Source organism: Dendrobates tinctorius, unplaced genomic scaffold (genome assembly GCF_039654945.1).
Source record: "Dendrobates tinctorius isolate UK_male_01 unplaced genomic scaffold, ASM3965494v1 ptg000286c, whole genome shotgun sequence".
NCBI classification, from domain to species: Eukaryota; Metazoa; Chordata; class Amphibia; order Anura; family Dendrobatidae; genus Dendrobates; species Dendrobates tinctorius.
In genome coordinates, this window is record NW_027361953.1 from 982,759 (window position 1) to 999,994 (window position 17,236).

Genomic DNA, 17,236 nt, shown 5'->3' on the forward strand with positions numbered 1-17,236 from the left:
TGCAGCTCCCCTGCTTGTTCCATGTTGTCGGCGCTGCTCTCGTTCTGGTTCAGCGGTCACGTGGGACCCGCTCATTAAATATGCACATATTTAATGAGCGGGTACCATTTGACAGCTGAACCAGGAAGAGAGCAGCGCCGACAACATGGAACAAGCAGGGGAGCTGCAGAGAAGGGTGAGTATGATCTCTGACACCCCCGCTCCCCCTCCCCCGCCATATGACTCGTGTATAAGCTGAGAGGAGGACTTTCAGCCCAAAAAAATGGGCTGAAAATATCGGCTTATACACGAGTATATACAGTATTTAGGAATTTTTTAAAAATTATTTTTACACTTGTTTTTTTTACTTTATTTTATTACCCCAGTGCGGGACATCACTGTCGCTGATCTGACACTTTGCAGTGCACAGCAGTCACTGAGAAGCCACATTCCTGCAGGACCCCGAAGGCCCCCGCAGCCATCTTGGATCCAGGGGCCTGCAGGAAGGACGCCCTTGGAACAACGCAAGCACATCACATTGTTCCGAGGGGCTCAGGGAATCATGCAGGGAGCCCCATCCCTGCGTGATTCTTCCCGATTTCCCCGGTACACTGCGATCATGTTTGATTTCAGTGTGCTGGGGGTTAATGTGCCGGGAGCGATCCATGACCGCTCCTGGCACATAGTGCTGGGTGTCAGCTGTGATAATCAGCTGACACCTGGCCACGTTGAGCTGTGTTCCTCCCGGCGTGGGACTTGACTGTGCGGCTGACAGGTATGGATATTGTTGCTTTTTTATTTTTGATTTTTTTCAGGAGAACAATGGCTTTGAATGGATTGGGAGTGTTATAAAGATGGAAAAAATGTTTATTTCATTAAAAGTATTTTTTCTTAATGTGTGAGTGTTTTTTAACCCCTTTCTGACTAGTGGATTAATAATGGATAGGTGTCTTATTGACACCTCTCCATTATTAACCAGGCTTAATGTCACCTTACAATAGCAAGGTGACATTAACCCCTTATTATCCCATATGCCACCACTACACGGCAGTGGGAAGAGAGCAGTTAAGTGCCAGAATTGGCGCATATTATAGATGCACCTTTTCTGGGGTGGCTGGGGGCAGATTTTTTTAGCCAGGGGGCCCCAAAAACTATGGTCCCTCTATAGGCTATTAATATCTGCCCTCAATCACTGACTTGCCCTCTCTGGAGGAGAAAATTGGGCGGGAGCCCACGCCAGTTTTTTCCGTGAATTAAACCTTTAATTTAACACCTACAGCTCCAAAAATTAACCTACACACACTACTAACATTATTAGTGAGGGACATATAAAAAATAATGTAAACCATGTCTCCTATCCTGTCGGGTTCTGTAATGATTTTACAGAAGCCGGCAATTGAATTATAGGCTATTCTGCTATTTATATCTCTATGAAATATAAATATATATGTATGTGTCTCACTGACAGACATACAGTATGTGTGTACACTCACTGGCCACTTTATTAGGTACACCATGCTAGTAAGGGGTTGGACCCCCTTTTGCCTTCAGAACTGCCTCAATTCTTCGTGGCAGAGATTCAACAAGGTGCTGGAAGCATTCCTCAGAGATTTTGGACCATATTGACATGATGGCATCACACAGTTGACGCAGATTTGTCGGCTGCACATCCCTGATGCGAATCTCCCGTTCCACCACATCCCAAAGATGCTCTATTGGATTGAGATCTGGTGACTGAGGAGGCCATTTGAGTACAGTGAACTCATTGTCATGTTCAAGAAACCAATCTGAGATGATTCGAGCTTTATGACATGGCGCATTATCCTGCTGAAAGTAGCCATCAGATGTTGGGTACATTGTGGTCATAAAGGGATGGACATGGTCAGCAACAATACTCAGGTAGGCTGTGGCGTTGCAACGATGCTCAATTGGTACCAAGGGGCCCAAAGAGTGCCCAGAAAAAATTCCCCACACCATGACACCACCACCACCAGCCTGAACCGTTGATACAAGGCAGGATGGATCCATGCTTTCATGTTGTTTACGCCAAATTCTGACCCTACCATCCGAATGTCGCAGCAGAAATCGAGACTCATCAGACCAGGCAACGTTTTTCCAATCTTCTACTGTCCAATTTCGATGAGCTTGTGCAAATTGTAGCCTCAGTTTCCTGTTCTTAGCTGAGAGGAGTGGTACCCAGTGTGGTCTTCTGCTGCTGTAGCCCATCTTCCTCAAAGTTCGACGCACTGTGCGTTCAGAGATGCTCTTCTGCCTACCTTGGTTGTAACGGGTGGCAATTTGAGTCACTGTTGCCTTTCTATCAGCTCGAACCAGTCTGCCCATTCTCCTCTGACCTCTGGCATCAACATGGCATTTCCGGCCACAGAACTGCCGCTCACTGGATTTTTTTTCTTTTTCGGACCATTCTCTGTAAACCCTAGAGATGGTTGTGCGTGAAAATCCCAGTAGATCAGCAGTTTCTGAAATTCTCAGACCAGCCCTTCTGGCACCAACAATCATGCCACGTTCAAAGGCACTCAAATCACCTTTCTTCCCCATACTGATGCTCGGTTTGAACTGCAGGAGATTGTCTTGACCATGTCTACATGCCTAAATGCACTGAGTTGCCGCCATGTGATTGGCTGATTAGAAATTAAGTCTTAACACACAGTTGGACAGGTGTACCTAATAAAGTGGCCAGTGAGTGTATATATATATATAAATATATATATATATACAGTATATAGACTGCATATATGTTTTCACGAATATTTTATGCTATGGACCCATTATATGTACATTTTGCAAGCCCGCGAGAAAATCTCACCGTACGGATGCCATACAGATGTCACATGGATATTTTGATGAAAGGAAATTGCATCCTCGCATTAAAAACGGATTATGTATGGATCACTGTTCATGAAACATTGAAGCGATTCTCGGCCGTAAAAAAATGCACCGATTTTTATACGTTATGTGTGACTCCAGCCATAGAAGAGGTGTCTGACGGAGAGACTACACTGTAAAATCTGTGGCTTGTCCTTAAATTTTTTTTACAGCAAAATTGTGTTAATAATTGGAGTAACATACACCAAAAACAGTTTAATGGAGGCCTCACATGGCACAATTTGTAGCCCACAGAGAGATGCTGTAGTTTCTCCGTCAGACGCTTCTACACTATTTAGCCCCTTCCTGACATCAGACGTACTATCCCATCCATGGGACCTGGGCCCCTATGCCCATGGACGGGATAGTACGTCTACCGCGATCAGCGGCGCCCACGGGGGGAGCGCCGCTGATCGCGGCCGGGTGTCAGCTGATTATCACAGCTGACACCCGGCACAATGTGTCAGGGGCGGTCACGGACTGCCCCCGACACGTTAACCCCTTGCACACCTTGTACCGGGGGTTAAAGGGAAGCATCGGCAGGGAGGGGGCTCCCTCCGTGCTTCCCTGAGCCCCCCACAGCAGCGCAATGTGCAGCGCTGCTGCGGGGGGCTCCTTTCCTGCAGTCCCCCGAATCCAAGATGGTGACGGGGGCCTTCGGGGGCCTGCAGGAAGCTGGCTTCCTCAGTGCCTGCAAAGCGCAGGCATGAGGAAGCCTTCTGCACTGCCTGTGACAGATTGCTGATCTGTCACAGTGATCTGTGATGTGACAGATCAGCGATCTGTCACAGGACAGTGATGTCCCACCTGGGACTATTTAATAAAGTTAAAAAAATAAAAAAAAGTGTTAAAATAAATTTAAAAAAATCGCCAAATAAATTAGAAAAAAAAAAATATATTCCCCCAAATAAATCCATTTTTTGGAAATAAAAAAAAAAAACAATAAAAGTACACATATTAGGTATCGCCGCGTCCGTAACGAACTGCCCTATAAAACGGTCCCATTAGTTAACCCCTTTAGGGAACCCATTAAAAAATAAAAATAAAAAACGAAGCAAAAAATAGTGATTTATTATCATACTGCCAAACAAAAAGTGCAATAACGCGTGATCAAAAAGACGCGTATAAATATACCTGGTACCGCTGAAAATGACATCTTGTCCCGCAAAAAACGAGCCGCCACTCAGCATCATCAGCGAAAAAATAAAAAAGTTATAGCTCGCAGAATAAAGCGATGCAAAAATAATTATTTTTTATATAAAATAGTTTTCATTGCATAAAAGTGCCAAAACATAAAAAAAGACCTAAATGAGGTATCGCTGTAACCGTACTGACCCGAAGAATAAAACCACTTTATCAATTTTATCGCACGCGGAACGGTGTAAACGCACCCCCCCAAAAGAAATTCATGAAACGCTGGTTTTTGTTCATTCTGCGTCCCAAAAATCAGAATAAAAAGCGATCAAAAAATGTCACGTGCCCGAAAATGGTACCAATAAAAATGTCAACTTGTCCCGCAAAGAATAAGACCTCACATGACTCGGTGGGTCAAAATACGGAAAAATTATAGCTCTCAATATGTGGTGATGCAAAAACTATTTTTACAATAAAAAGCGTATTTTAGCGTGCGACAGCTGCCAAATATAAAAACCGCCATAAATAGTAAATCAAACCCCCCATTATCACCCCCTTAGTTAGGGAAAAATAATAAAATAAAAAAAATGTATTTATTTCCATTTTTCCATTAGGGTTAGGGTTTGGGCTAGGGCTAGGGTTAGGGCTAGGGTTAGGGCTAGGGTTAGGGCTAGGGTTAGGGTTAGGGCTGAGATTAGGGTTAGGGGTGTGTTGGGGTTCGGGTTGGAGTTAGAATTGGGGGTTTCCACTGTTTGGGCACATCAGGGGCTCTCCAAATGCAACATGGCGTCTGATCTCAATTCCAGCCAATTCTGAGTTGAAAAAGTCAAATGGTGCTCCTTCCCTTCCAAGCTCTGCCATGCGCCCAAACAGTGTTTTACCCCTACATGTAGGGTATCAGCCTACTCAGGTCAAATTACAAAACAATTTTTGGGGTCCAATTTCTCCTGTTACCCTTAGGAAAATAAAAAATTGGGGGCAAAAATATCATTTTTGTGGAAAAAAATGATTTTTTTTATTTTCACGTCCGAGCGTTATAAACTTCTGTGAAGCACTTGGGGGTTCAAAGTGCTCACCACACATCTAGATAGGTTCCGTGGGGGGTCTAGTGTCCAAAATGGGGTCACTTGTGGGGAGTTTCAATAGTTTAGGTACATCAGGGGCTCTCCAAACGCACATGACACCCGCAGACCATTCCATCAAAGTCTGCATTCCAAAACGTCACTGCTTCCCTTCCGAGCCCCGACGTGTGTCCATACAGTAGTTTTCTCCCACATATGGGGTGTCAGCGTACTCATGACAAATTGGACAACAACTTTTGGGGTCCAATTTCTCCTGTTACGCTTGGGAAAATAAAAAAATTGTGGACTAATTGATCATGTTTGTGGAAAAAATACGATTTTTTTATTTTCATGCCCGGGCATTATAAACTTCTGTGAAGCCCTTGGGGGTTCAAAGTGCTCACCACACATCTAGATAAGTTCCTTAGGGGGTCTCGTTTCCAAAATGGGGTCATTTGTGGGGGTTTCCACTGTTTAGGTACATTAGGGGCTCTCCAAAGGCAACATGACACCCGCAGACCATTCCATCAAAGTCTGCATTCCAAAACGTCACTACTTCCCTTCCGAGCCCTGACGTGTGTCCATACAGTAGTTTTCTCTCACATATGGGGTGTCAGTGTACTCAGGACAAATTGGACAACAACTTTTAGGGTTCAATTTCTCCTGTTACCCTTGGGAAAATAAAAAAATTGGGGACTAATTGATCATGTTTGTGGAAAAAATACGATTTTTTTATTTTCATGCCCGGGCATTATAAACTTCTGTGAAGCCCTTGGGGGTTCAAAGTGCTCACCACACATCTAGATAAGTTCCTTAGGGGGTATCGTTTCCAAAATGGGGTCATTTGTGGGGGGTTTCCACTGTTTAGGTACATTAGGGGCTCTCCAAAGGCAACATGACACCCGCAGAACATTCCCTCAAAGTCAGCATTCCAAAGCATCACTACTTCCCTTCCGAGCTCCGACGTGTGTCCATACAGTAGTTTTCTCCCACATATGGGGTGTCAGCGTACTCAGGACAAATTGCACAACAACTTTTGGGGTCCAATTTCTCCTGTTACCCTTGGGAAAATAAAAAAATTGGGGACTAATTGATCATGTTTGTGGAAAAAATACGATTTTTTTATTTTCACGCCCGGGCGTTATAAACTTCTGTGAAGCACTGGGGGGTTCAAAGTGCTCACCACACATACAGATAAGTTCCTTGGGGGGTCTAGTTTACAAACTGGTGTCATTTGTGGGGGTTTCCACTGTTTAGGTACATCAGGGGTTTTCCAATCGCGACATGGTGTCCGATCTCAATTCCAGCCAAAACCGTCAAATGGCACTGCTTTCCTTCCGAGCTCTGCCATGCGCCCAAATAGTGGTTTGCCCCCACATGTGGGGTATCAGCGTACTCAGGACAAATTGCACAATAACTTTTAGGGTCCTGTTACCCTTGGAAAAATAAGAATTGAGGGAGAAAAGATCATTTTTGTGGAAAAAATATGATTTTTTAATTGTACGGCTTTATGTTATAAACTTCTGTGAAGCCCTTGGGGGTTCAAAGTTCTCACCACACTTCTAGATAAGTTCCTTAGGGGGTCTAGTTTCCAAAATGGTGTCATTTGTGGAGGGTTTCCACTGTTTTGGTACATCAGGGGTTTTCCAATCGCGACATGGTGTCTGATCTCAATTCCAGCCAAAAACGTCAAATGGCGCTGCTTTCCTTCCGAGCTCTGCCATGCGCCCAAATAGTGGTTTACCCCCACATGTGGGGTATCAGCATACTCAGGACAAATTGCACAATAACTTTTAGGGTCCTATTACCCTTGGAAAAATAAGAATTGAGGGTGAAAAGATCATTTTTGTGGAAAAAATATGATTTTTTAATTGTACAGCTGTATGTTATAAACTTCTGTGAAGCCCTTGTGGATTCAAAGTTCTCACCACATATCTAGATAAGTTCCTTTGGGGGTCTAGTTTCCAAAATGGGGTCACTTGTAGGGGGTTTCCACTGTTTAGGTACATCAGGGACTCTCCAAACGTGACATGGCGTCCGGTCTGAATTCCAGCCAATTTTGCATTGAAAAAGTCAAACGGCGCTCCTTCCATTCTGAGCTCTGCCATGCGCTGAAACAGTCGTTCCCCCCCACATATAAGGTATCAGCGTACTCAGGACAAATTGCACAGTAACTTTTGCAGTCCAATTTCTCCTGTTACCCTTGGTAAAATAAAAAAAATTGAACCTGAAGTATTTTTTTTGTGAAAAAAAGTTGGATTTTCATTTTTTTTTAAATATTCAAAAAAATTCCTGTGACGCACCTAAAGGGTTAATAAACTTCTTGAATGTGGTTTTGAGCACCTTACGGGGTGCAGTTTTTAGAATGGTGTCACTTTTGGGTATTTTCTATCATATAGACCCCTCAAAGTGGCTTCAAATGTGATGTGGTCCTAAAAATAAAATGGTGTTGTAAAAATGAGAAATCACTGGTCAACTTTTAACCCTTATAACTTCCTAACAAAAAAAAAATTTGGTTCCAAAATTGTGCTGATGTAAAGTAAACATGTGGGAAATGTTAGTTATCAAGTTTTTTGTGTGCCGTATCTCTGTGATTTAAGGGCATAAAAATTCAAATTTGGAAAATTGCAAAATTTTCAAAATTTTTGCCAAATTTTCGTTTTTCTCACAAATAAACGCAAGTTATTTGAATGAAATTTTACCACTAACATGAAGTACAATATGTCACGAGAAAACAGTGTCAGAATCACCGGGATCCATGGAAGCGTTCCAGAGTTATGACCTCATAAAGGTACAGTGGTCAAAATTGTAAAAATTGGCCCGGTCATGAACGTGCAAACCACCCTTGGGGGTGGAGGGGTTAATCTGTGGCCTGTATTTTTAATTTTTTTTGCCCAGCAAAATTGTGTCAATAAGTAGGCAAACACAACATAAACATTTCTATGGAGGCCTGAAATGGCACAATTTGAGAGCAATGATATGCCATCCGTGTGGCCGACAAAGCAAAGTGTAAAATATCTGTTCTGTAGCTAAATATTTTTTGGGCAGCAAATTGGTGTCAAGAAATTGTATAAGACACTCCTAAAAAATTTTACAGTACCACAAAAATGTCAGAACTTTTTGCGCACTCAGATGTGATTGCTGGGATGCGCAAACCCGTTTAAAATAGCTGGATTTTCAAACAGTACTATGAAAAGGATCTGGCTGTAGTCTGCAGTCACAACAAGCAAATGGAAAAAAAGAGTGTGCTCTGGATTACTTTGGAATTAAATAATCAGGATTATGATGCCAAAAAAATTATTCCTTGTCACTGATACCTGGGGCTAGGTATACACGGTCAATGTATGTAATAGGCAGCGGCAGACAGTAATGGAATAGTATAAAAGGAAATAGATAGCCAGCGCACCTGTCAGCATGTGTTGTGGGAAGCACGGACCACGTGCAGTCATCACGTAGTAGTCAGAAAAAAGTGGAAAAAAGGTCCAGCTTCACAAAAAGTCCAATTTATTGTATAAAATATAGTCCAAAAACAGTAAAATTTACATGAGTAACAAATAGGCTACGCGTTTCGAACAAAAACCTTTGTTCTTTTTCAGAGCTATGATATGCTCGGCGCTCGCTGAGTACCGTGAGTACAGCGATGCTCGGGCGAGCACTGAGCATTACCGAGTATGCTCGCTCATCACTAATGACCATCTGATATTTCAGTTTTTCTTTTTTAATAAATCTGCAAAAATTTCTACATTTGTTTTTTCAGCCACGATGGGGTGCAGAGTGTACATTAATGAAAAAAAAGAACTTTTTTGAATTTACCAAATGGCTGCAATGAAACAAAGAGTGAAAAATTTAAAGGGGTCTGAATACTTTCCGACCCCTCTGTATATATGTTTCTTTGTCCCAATCCATCACTCCCTTCTGCTAAGTGCAGACAATTATCAAAGTAACGAATAACGGATCTTTTTATTATTTATTTGTTATCACAACATCCCGCACATCACATGTGGTTACTTCCAATTTGTATTTGTGTTATATAATGTAGCTGTATTTCTTGCAGAAAACTTCTTGACTCTTAAACCAGCCCTTAATGATGAAATGATGGAAGCAGTAATACATTAGCCCAAGAGAGTGCGATCCAGCAGTCCTATGAAAATAAAAGATTTATGGCTTTGTTGTCCACAAGCAGAAAATTCATCTCAGTGGGATTCATCGCATTTAAAACCAATAATTGTTCTTACAGGAAGCCGTCAGAAATTTTCCTCATATACAGAATGGCCACCACCTGCACGACCTCTTACCACATGTTTGTAAGCTGTATGTCCCCAATTCCCTCTGAAAGGCACAAAATATAGCTTTTATTACACTTCCATGTGGCGCAGTCCGGTCCGGTCTTGATCCGGAACCTCCTTCACTTCTTACGATTACCGTCATCCTTCCCTGCTTCATGTGGATCACGCATCCTACGTCATCCACACTGTGACGCCATCACGCTCCTGTGCCAGCGCACTTCTCTCAATCCTGCAGGGGGCAGAGCAGAGCACTGTAGTACGCATGCGCGGCTTTACCTAAGGGTTATCGACTCTCCTTGGCCTCTCCCTGTGCATGCGCACAGCAGTTAAAAATTAAAAAAATACTCATATTTGATATCAGTCCTATGAAAATGCAAAATGAATGAATCTGATGAGAGAACGTCGTAGCGAGAAAGAAAATTAAAATGCTAGAATTGCCTTTTTGTTTCTTTGGGGGGGGGGGGCTGCCACAAACAAAAATCAAATGCAAGTCTGTGAAAATATCATATCATTAAAAGCAACGGCTAGGAGCACAAAATACAGGACCTCACACAGCCCAATATCCAAAACATGAAAACGTTCCACTCTCAGAAAATTTGGTGAAAAGCAAAGGTTTTTTCTTACAAAATTCTGAACTTTTTTCACCACTTAAATAAAGCAAAAGCTATGCATGTTTGGTATCTGTGAAATCGTGCACACCTGGAGAATCATGGCCAGATAACTTTTACCATAAAATAAATCCTGTAAATAGAAACAAAAACAATAGTAGAATTGCTATTTTTTTTGGCCACATGTGGAACGTTCTCCCACTTTCCAGTACATCACATGATAAAATGGATGGTGTCATTCAAAAGTAAAACTCGTCCCACAAAAATCAAATCCTCACACGGCTATGTCAAAGGAAAAATAAAAAGTTATGAATCTTGGAATATGGGGAAGAAATAATGAGAGCGGAAAAAGGAAAAATCACTTTGTCTTTATGGGTTTATCATCATTTGATGACTTTTTTTATTTTTGCATTATAACATTTTTATATTTTTATCTTATTGGTAAATTTCATACATTCGCTCATACAATTTATTTTACATTTATTAATTCCATTTCAGGTTACAGACATATAACATTATGTATTGTGGAACAATTTACAGTTTTATTTTTCCATTAACCTAACTAGCTTTTTGTGGAACAAGAGCTTTTGTTTGAGGAAGGAGATGTTATTTTTACTGACATCATTAATTTTAGTATTCGGTGTACTGGAAAATACTAAAAAAAAATCCAACTGGGGTAAAATAAAAGCAATTCTGCCTTTGTTTTTTGGGTTTCATTTTTAGGTTGAGCAATGTAGGCAAAAACGACCTGAAAACACGATTCTCCAGGTCAGTACAATGATCTCGGTACCACAGTTGAGGTGTGAAGCTTGTTTTCCATGTGGTGAGCTGACATTTTTATTGATCCCATTTTGGGCTAGATACAACATTTTGATCACTTATTAGATTTTTGGGAAAATAGGAGGAACAATTCCGGAAGGAATTGTAGAGGATCACAGAGAAGACCCCGGACAGTGCTGTACTTACAGCTGAACTGAATGGAATAGGATCCTCAGGTCAACAGATGAGCAATATAAATTAGCACATGGACTTTATTGACACATGAGCCACACGTTTCTAACTCGGCTTGAGGTGTTCATCAGGATCTATAAAACATAGCCAAAAAAATGCATAATTAACACCCGTCCTGCCGGAAGTCACATCACATATTAGCAATCAGTGATAATTACAACACACATAAATGATAAACAGTGATAAAACATCAATACATCATAAGAAAAAATACCGTATCTGGGAGCAACGTCAGAACTCCCGCTTTCCCACTACTTCACGACTAAGGTGGAATGTTTCTCCTTATGGAGAGGGCCAAGCCGAGGCTGAAGCCCTTCGCTGTGTAGAAAATGACAACTGTGACTCTGCCCATCGTGGGCGTATCCTAGAAAGAGCATGAAAGTCTGCCTGCCAGTTGCCGCCGACCTGCCCATGGTAGGTGTGGCTAACAAAAAGAGAACCACACCCTCCACTTTCAAATGCTGCAAAATGAGGTGGACTTGGAGCTGTATACAGGCCAGGAGCGTTCTCATCTGGATCCTAGTGCCCAGGATACTGACTAGCCAGTCCCTACATCTGGATTCCCTGGGCAAACTATGACATCAGCGGCTGCAGAGTCATTGAACCTGGCACGGCGCCCAAGACATAATGAACCGGCACAGGACGAGTAACAATGATTTCTTACTTCTGAATGGGACTGTTCTGCATTCTCATTAATGTGCTCGTTGCACCAACAGAAATAGGGACTGTTCTGCGTCCTCTGGGTGGAGAAGCCCCAATGCGCCCCATAGCTGGATGTGGTATGGCCAGACAGCCTCAAGTGAATGTTGATTTTTTTGTTGCTCATATTGCACCCTTTCTGCTGGAAAACAGAACCATGCCCTAGGACTGTAGTCCAGATTACGTGTGGCTGCAGCAACAGACTGTATTCAGGGCAGGCAGCGCACATGACACAAAGGGCAATGCCACCCTCAAAGGAAGGGGGAGACCAACCCCAAATAAAGTGGTCCTTATACATGGAACAATTTGTATAAATGTTTACATCCCATGGATGGACGGGACCGGAGTTTGAAGAACATTGTCGTGGAAAGAGACTTTCCTTACAACTGATAGTTTTATTGGACTGTAGGTGACATGGAGGACTGTGAGCCAGGCACCTCTGATAAGAAAAGTGTAAGCGTTTAATAAGAACATTGCTCATGTTGAGCTAAGTTGAATTATTTTTAAAATGCCTCCCTGTGTGGAGTATTGACTGTAAAGAATAAAGTGGGTATGGAATGGTCGGGGATGACTATTGTTAAAGGAAGGGAGAATGTAAGGGAATGGAAAATGTTATTGGTCTATCTTTTATCTCTTTCTCATATTTTACTGGTAAGGCTACACATTCATGTGTATTACCATTATATGTGTGTCACATAGGTACTGCTACACTATTCTGTGTATTAACTTAAGGGATAAAAGTGTAATGTATATTTATGTTAATGCTATGTATAACTACTAAGTAAAAAGAAAGGTCAGCTTACTGGTCTTCAATGAAATTCCCAAGCCTGCCAATGCACAGCATGAATTATGTTGAGCATCCACATATAGGAACAGGAGAAAAAAAAAAGATCCAGCTCGAGACGGAGGCAGTTGCAACTCTGCAAAGCTTTATTGGACACTTAATGATCAGATCATGAGTAAGACATTTTAGTTGAAACGCGTTGATCGTCATCACTGGTGTGCTCGGTGTTTGCTATTTATATTTTTTAAAGGAACATATATATTTTTAAGTTGTCCAACAAAGCTTTGCAGAGTTGCAGCCGCCTCCATCTCGAGCTGGATCTTTTTCTTTTTTCTCCTATGTATAACTACTGTTATAGTTGTAGGCAAAGTGTAATACCCCAGTTAGGCCACTGGATAGGGTGGAGCACAAACTCAGCCTGTAAATAGTTAAAGTAGGAGAAGCTAACGGCTGTTAAGCTGAGGAACAGCTGAGATTTAAACCCTGACAGGGCAGTCAGCTCTGAGGGCCCCAGATGACAACACTCCAGAACACAGCAACGCAGATTACAGCTGCACAGTTCACAGTTCACAGCAGCGCAGAACATAGCAGTGCAGATGACTACACTACAGATGGTAATGAGACAGTTGGCAGTGGTACGACAGCACAGATCGCACATTATGAGGCAGCTTGCTATGTGGGCAGACACCTTTTTGTCTGGGGTGAAACAGACAGGGGAACTCCCAAAAGTGGTGAACTGGACATAGAGGATGCTGTGATGCTGAACGGGATGGGACGTCTCAGAGATATGCTGAAGGAAGACAGTGAGAGCATAGGGAAAGTGACAGCAAATGGATGTGGTCTGTACAAAAATGAGTAACGCTGTTATTGTTAAAGTTGAACGGGACTGTGACTCTGTTTGTTCCACATCATATGAGAATGTACAGCGCATTACAGAAAGCCCTGAGAAGAATGGAGCTGCAGGTATGCTGAGAGGAAGCTGTCATGTCTATGTGAGGGGAGGCCAGGACACCGTTGCCCCGGATCCTCGGCCATGACTACGGTCCTGGCTGAACCTTAAACATACAGCAACAGAAAATGACACTGATTTGCTCTCTGATGCCTCAGGAGTGTGGGAAATGGTGGTGTAAGTGATATATATATATATTTTTTATTATTATAGTGGTTTAAAAAAAACACTAATTGTAATCCGAACACTGCTAACTTATTCTTGTTCCTATCTTCAAAAAGGGGAAGAAGGTGGACCCAGGCAACTATAGGCCGGTGAGTCTGACTTCTATACCAGGAAAGATCTTTGAACAAATTATTAAACAACATGTATGTCAGTACCTGGATAAGAATGAAGTGATTAAACAGAGTCAGCATGGGTTTGTAACTAATAAGTCAAGTCAGACTAACTTAATTTCCTTCTATGACGGAATCACTGATTGCGTGGATCAAGGAAATGCTGTAGATATAGTATATCTTGACTTCAGCAAAGCATTTGACAAAGTATCTCATACAATCCTTATTGAAAAAATGACTAAGTATGGAATGGACAAGGCAACTGTTAGGTGGATTCATAACTGGCTTAGTGATCGGACCCAAAGAGTGGTGGTAAATGGCTGCACATCCAGTTGGAAGAATGTATCAAGTGGGGTACCACAGGGCTCTGTCCTGGGCCCTGTATTGTTCAACATCTTTATCAACGATTTAGATGAAGGAATTGAGGGTAAACTGATTAAATTTGCTGATGACACAAAGCTAGGAGGGATAGCTAATACTAGAGAAGAGAGAGAGGATTCAAAAAGATATAAATAAACTGGAGAAGTGGGCAGCAACTAACAGAATGGTTTTTAACAGGGAAAAATGCAAAGTACTACATCTGGGCAATAAAAATGAAAAAAGCATATACAGAATGGGAGGAATAGGGCTAAGCAACAGCACATGTGAAAAAGACTTGGGTATACTAATAGATCACAGACTGAATATGAGTCAACAGTGTGATGCAGCAGCAAAAAAGGCAAATGCAATTCTAGCTTGTATTAACAGAAGCATACAGTCTACTTCACGTGAAGTCATTATTTCCCTCTACTCCTCTTTGGTCAGACCTCATCTGGAATATTGTGTCCAGTTTTGGGCACCACATTTTAAAAAAAGACATCAACAAACTGGAGCAAGTTCAGAAAAGAGCGACCAGAATGGTGACTGGTCTGCAAACCCTGTCTTATGAGGAAAGGTTGCAGGATTTGGGAATGTTTAGTTTGCAAAAGAGAAGACTGAGAGGAGACTTAATAGCTGTCTACAAATATCTAAAGGGCTGTCACATTGTAGAAGGATCAACTTTATTCTCATTTGCACAAGGAAAGACTAGAAGCAATGGGATGAAACTGAATGGGAGGAGACACAGATTAGATATTAGAAAAAACTTATTGACAGTTAGAGTGATCAATGAGTGGAACAAGCTGCCATGAGAAGTGGTGAGTTCTCCTTCAATGGAAGTCTTCAAACAGAGGCTGGACAGACATCTGACTGGGATGATTTAGCGAATTCTGCTTTGAGCAGGGGGTTGGACCAGATGGCCCAGGAGGTCCCTTCCAACTCTACGATTCTATGATTCTTATTTGAAAAAAACCACTATATTGTAATCCGAACGCTGCTAACTTATTCTTATTATTCAGTTGAATTCAGCAATTAATGCGGCCCGAACCGCTACATGCACAGACTCCGTTGAGGTGTCGTTTCGAAGCCAGCATCCACGAGTGGTGTGCTAAGTATTTTTTGTGTCGATCGGATTTGTAGTTTTTGCGCAATTTGCGTTTGAAAAAACATTTTCCCATCATTGGAATGAATTGTCTCAATGCTTTTCAATGGGGAAATTTTGCCACAGACAAAACATGCCCTGAGGCGATTGAAATGGCAGTTAAGCTCATTGATATGCGCAGGCACACCCAGTTACTATGCCAACGCCTACGAACTTCACATGATGCCCCCAGGACACAGATTCTGGCAGATATTAGCTCTTAAAGCGAAACCCACAGCACAAATGCAAATCTAGCTTCATCACATGACGCATGCCCCTGAGAGAGAATGTGCGCCAAAGTGGATTTAGAAGCCCAGTGAGCCAAACTAGCTCTTAAAGGGCCGACGCGCCAAAGTGATTCTTAAAGGGCCGGCGCACCGAAATGAGTCTTAAAGGGCCGGCGCGCCAAATCGAAAGCTGAGTGACCCCAGGCTCCAAATCGGAGGCTGAGCCACCCCAGCCTCCAAATCGGAGGCTGAGCCACCCCGGCCTCCAAATGGGGGGCTGAGCCACCCCGGCCTCCAAATCGGAGGCTGAGGCTGGTTTCACACTTGCTTTTTTTGCCCTGTGTTTTAGCGCAAAAAAAGCATGCGTTTTTTCCCTATACTTTAACATGGGTGCGCATACATATGCGTTTGCACGTGTTTGTATGCGCATGTGTTTTTTTTGCAGTGTGCGCTCGGGCTCACAAAATGCATCCTGTTGCATTTTTTGTGCGTCCGACTTGCCCCCAAAAAACGCATGCACACGCAATGCATTTTTTTACAGCAACACACCCATAATAGACTATGGATGCGCATACGTGCGCATTATAATGCGCACGTATGCGCAAAAAAAGCATGCATTTTTTTTAACAAACGCACCAAAACCCGAAAAAAAAGCACACAAAAGCATGATGCGTTTTTTTATGCATTTGTGTGCGCAAAAAACGCGCAGCAAAAACGCAAGTGTGAAAGTAGCCTGAGCCACCCCGGCCTCCAAATCGGAGGCTGAGCCACCCCGGCCTCCCAATCGGAGTGTTAGGGCTGGCGGAACGCACCAAATAGTAAAGATGGTAATAAGGTGCGTTCGCAGCCCGGGGTCCACCGTGCAGGGGTGGTAACCTGCTGCTCAGCAATGGCGGATGCTATATGGCAGTATACTATAAGAACACAAGCGGGTTATCGCCACTCGGAGTGTTCAGGGGCAGACTCTGTTGCTTCACAGAGCCTCACTACCGCTGAACATAAATGCCAGAGCCTGTTTGTGCTCACAGAGCTCGGCTAACAGAGCTCACAGTGTACGGCCACAGAACTCTACCCCAAGGACATGGGGTTAGAGTCCTAGGCCCACTGAACGCGCGGCGTCGCTGCCGTGAACGCCGCTATTGACGCTGGCTGTGGAGCACGTGCACTGAGGCGTGCCGAGTCACTGGTGAGGACTGATGCCTGACTCAACCTCTGTCCTACCTATGCCTAAGCCTGGGCGCTAGCAGGCTAGGCTGCACAACACATGCGTACCAAGGGTAGGGGTTTCTTAATGAGTCATTCACCAGAGACATTCATGCGTGCATACATCACTCACTCCACATAGTCTGTAAATACAGTCTATCCTAGTGCATGGGCGAGCGGCAATGCGAACCTGTTATAGCCATGGGCGTCCGGGACCTTCCTGGCTTCTCGGATGGGCCAATCCAATCCTGAGCAGGAACTGAGCACGTGACCCTCGATCTCCAATGGGAGATCACTCCACGGGCATGCTCAGTGGCCCGACATGAGGACTTAGTCCCTGGAGAATCTTGCTGCTGAGCAGCATGCACTGTCATAGCTGTGCCAGAGGTGGCAGCAGCAAGCAAACCTACAGAGTTGCCCTGGACAGAGCGCCGGGACTGACGAATCTGCTGAGCAGGCTCCAGTGCGGCTGAAGAACAATGGGAGACTGCTGGGTGCAAGGCTCTGGATTCCTGCAGTGCAGTGGCAGGAACCTGACACCTAACATTGGCCCTCTGATCCTTGCTACGCTCAAAC

The 17,236-nt window shown here is 43.2% G+C and overlaps 1 long non-coding RNA gene across 2 annotated transcripts; it reads right to left on the reverse strand.

The window, feature by feature from the left end:
• Nucleotides 1-9,001: 9,001 nt before the first annotated feature.
• On the reverse strand, nucleotides 9,002-16,938 carry LOC141072815 (uncharacterized). 2 transcript variants are annotated; one of them, XR_012226864.1, is made up of 4 exons: nucleotides 16,851-16,938; nucleotides 10,921-11,039; nucleotides 9,296-9,575; nucleotides 9,002-9,201 (listed from the first exon to the last, which is right to left on the reverse strand). It is a non-coding gene; the product is annotated as an uncharacterized lncRNA (long non-coding RNA). The 2 variants fall into 2 exon arrangements; XR_012226863.1 differs by having other exon boundaries at nucleotides 9,002-9,575.
• Nucleotides 16,939-17,236: the final 298 nt, after the last annotated feature.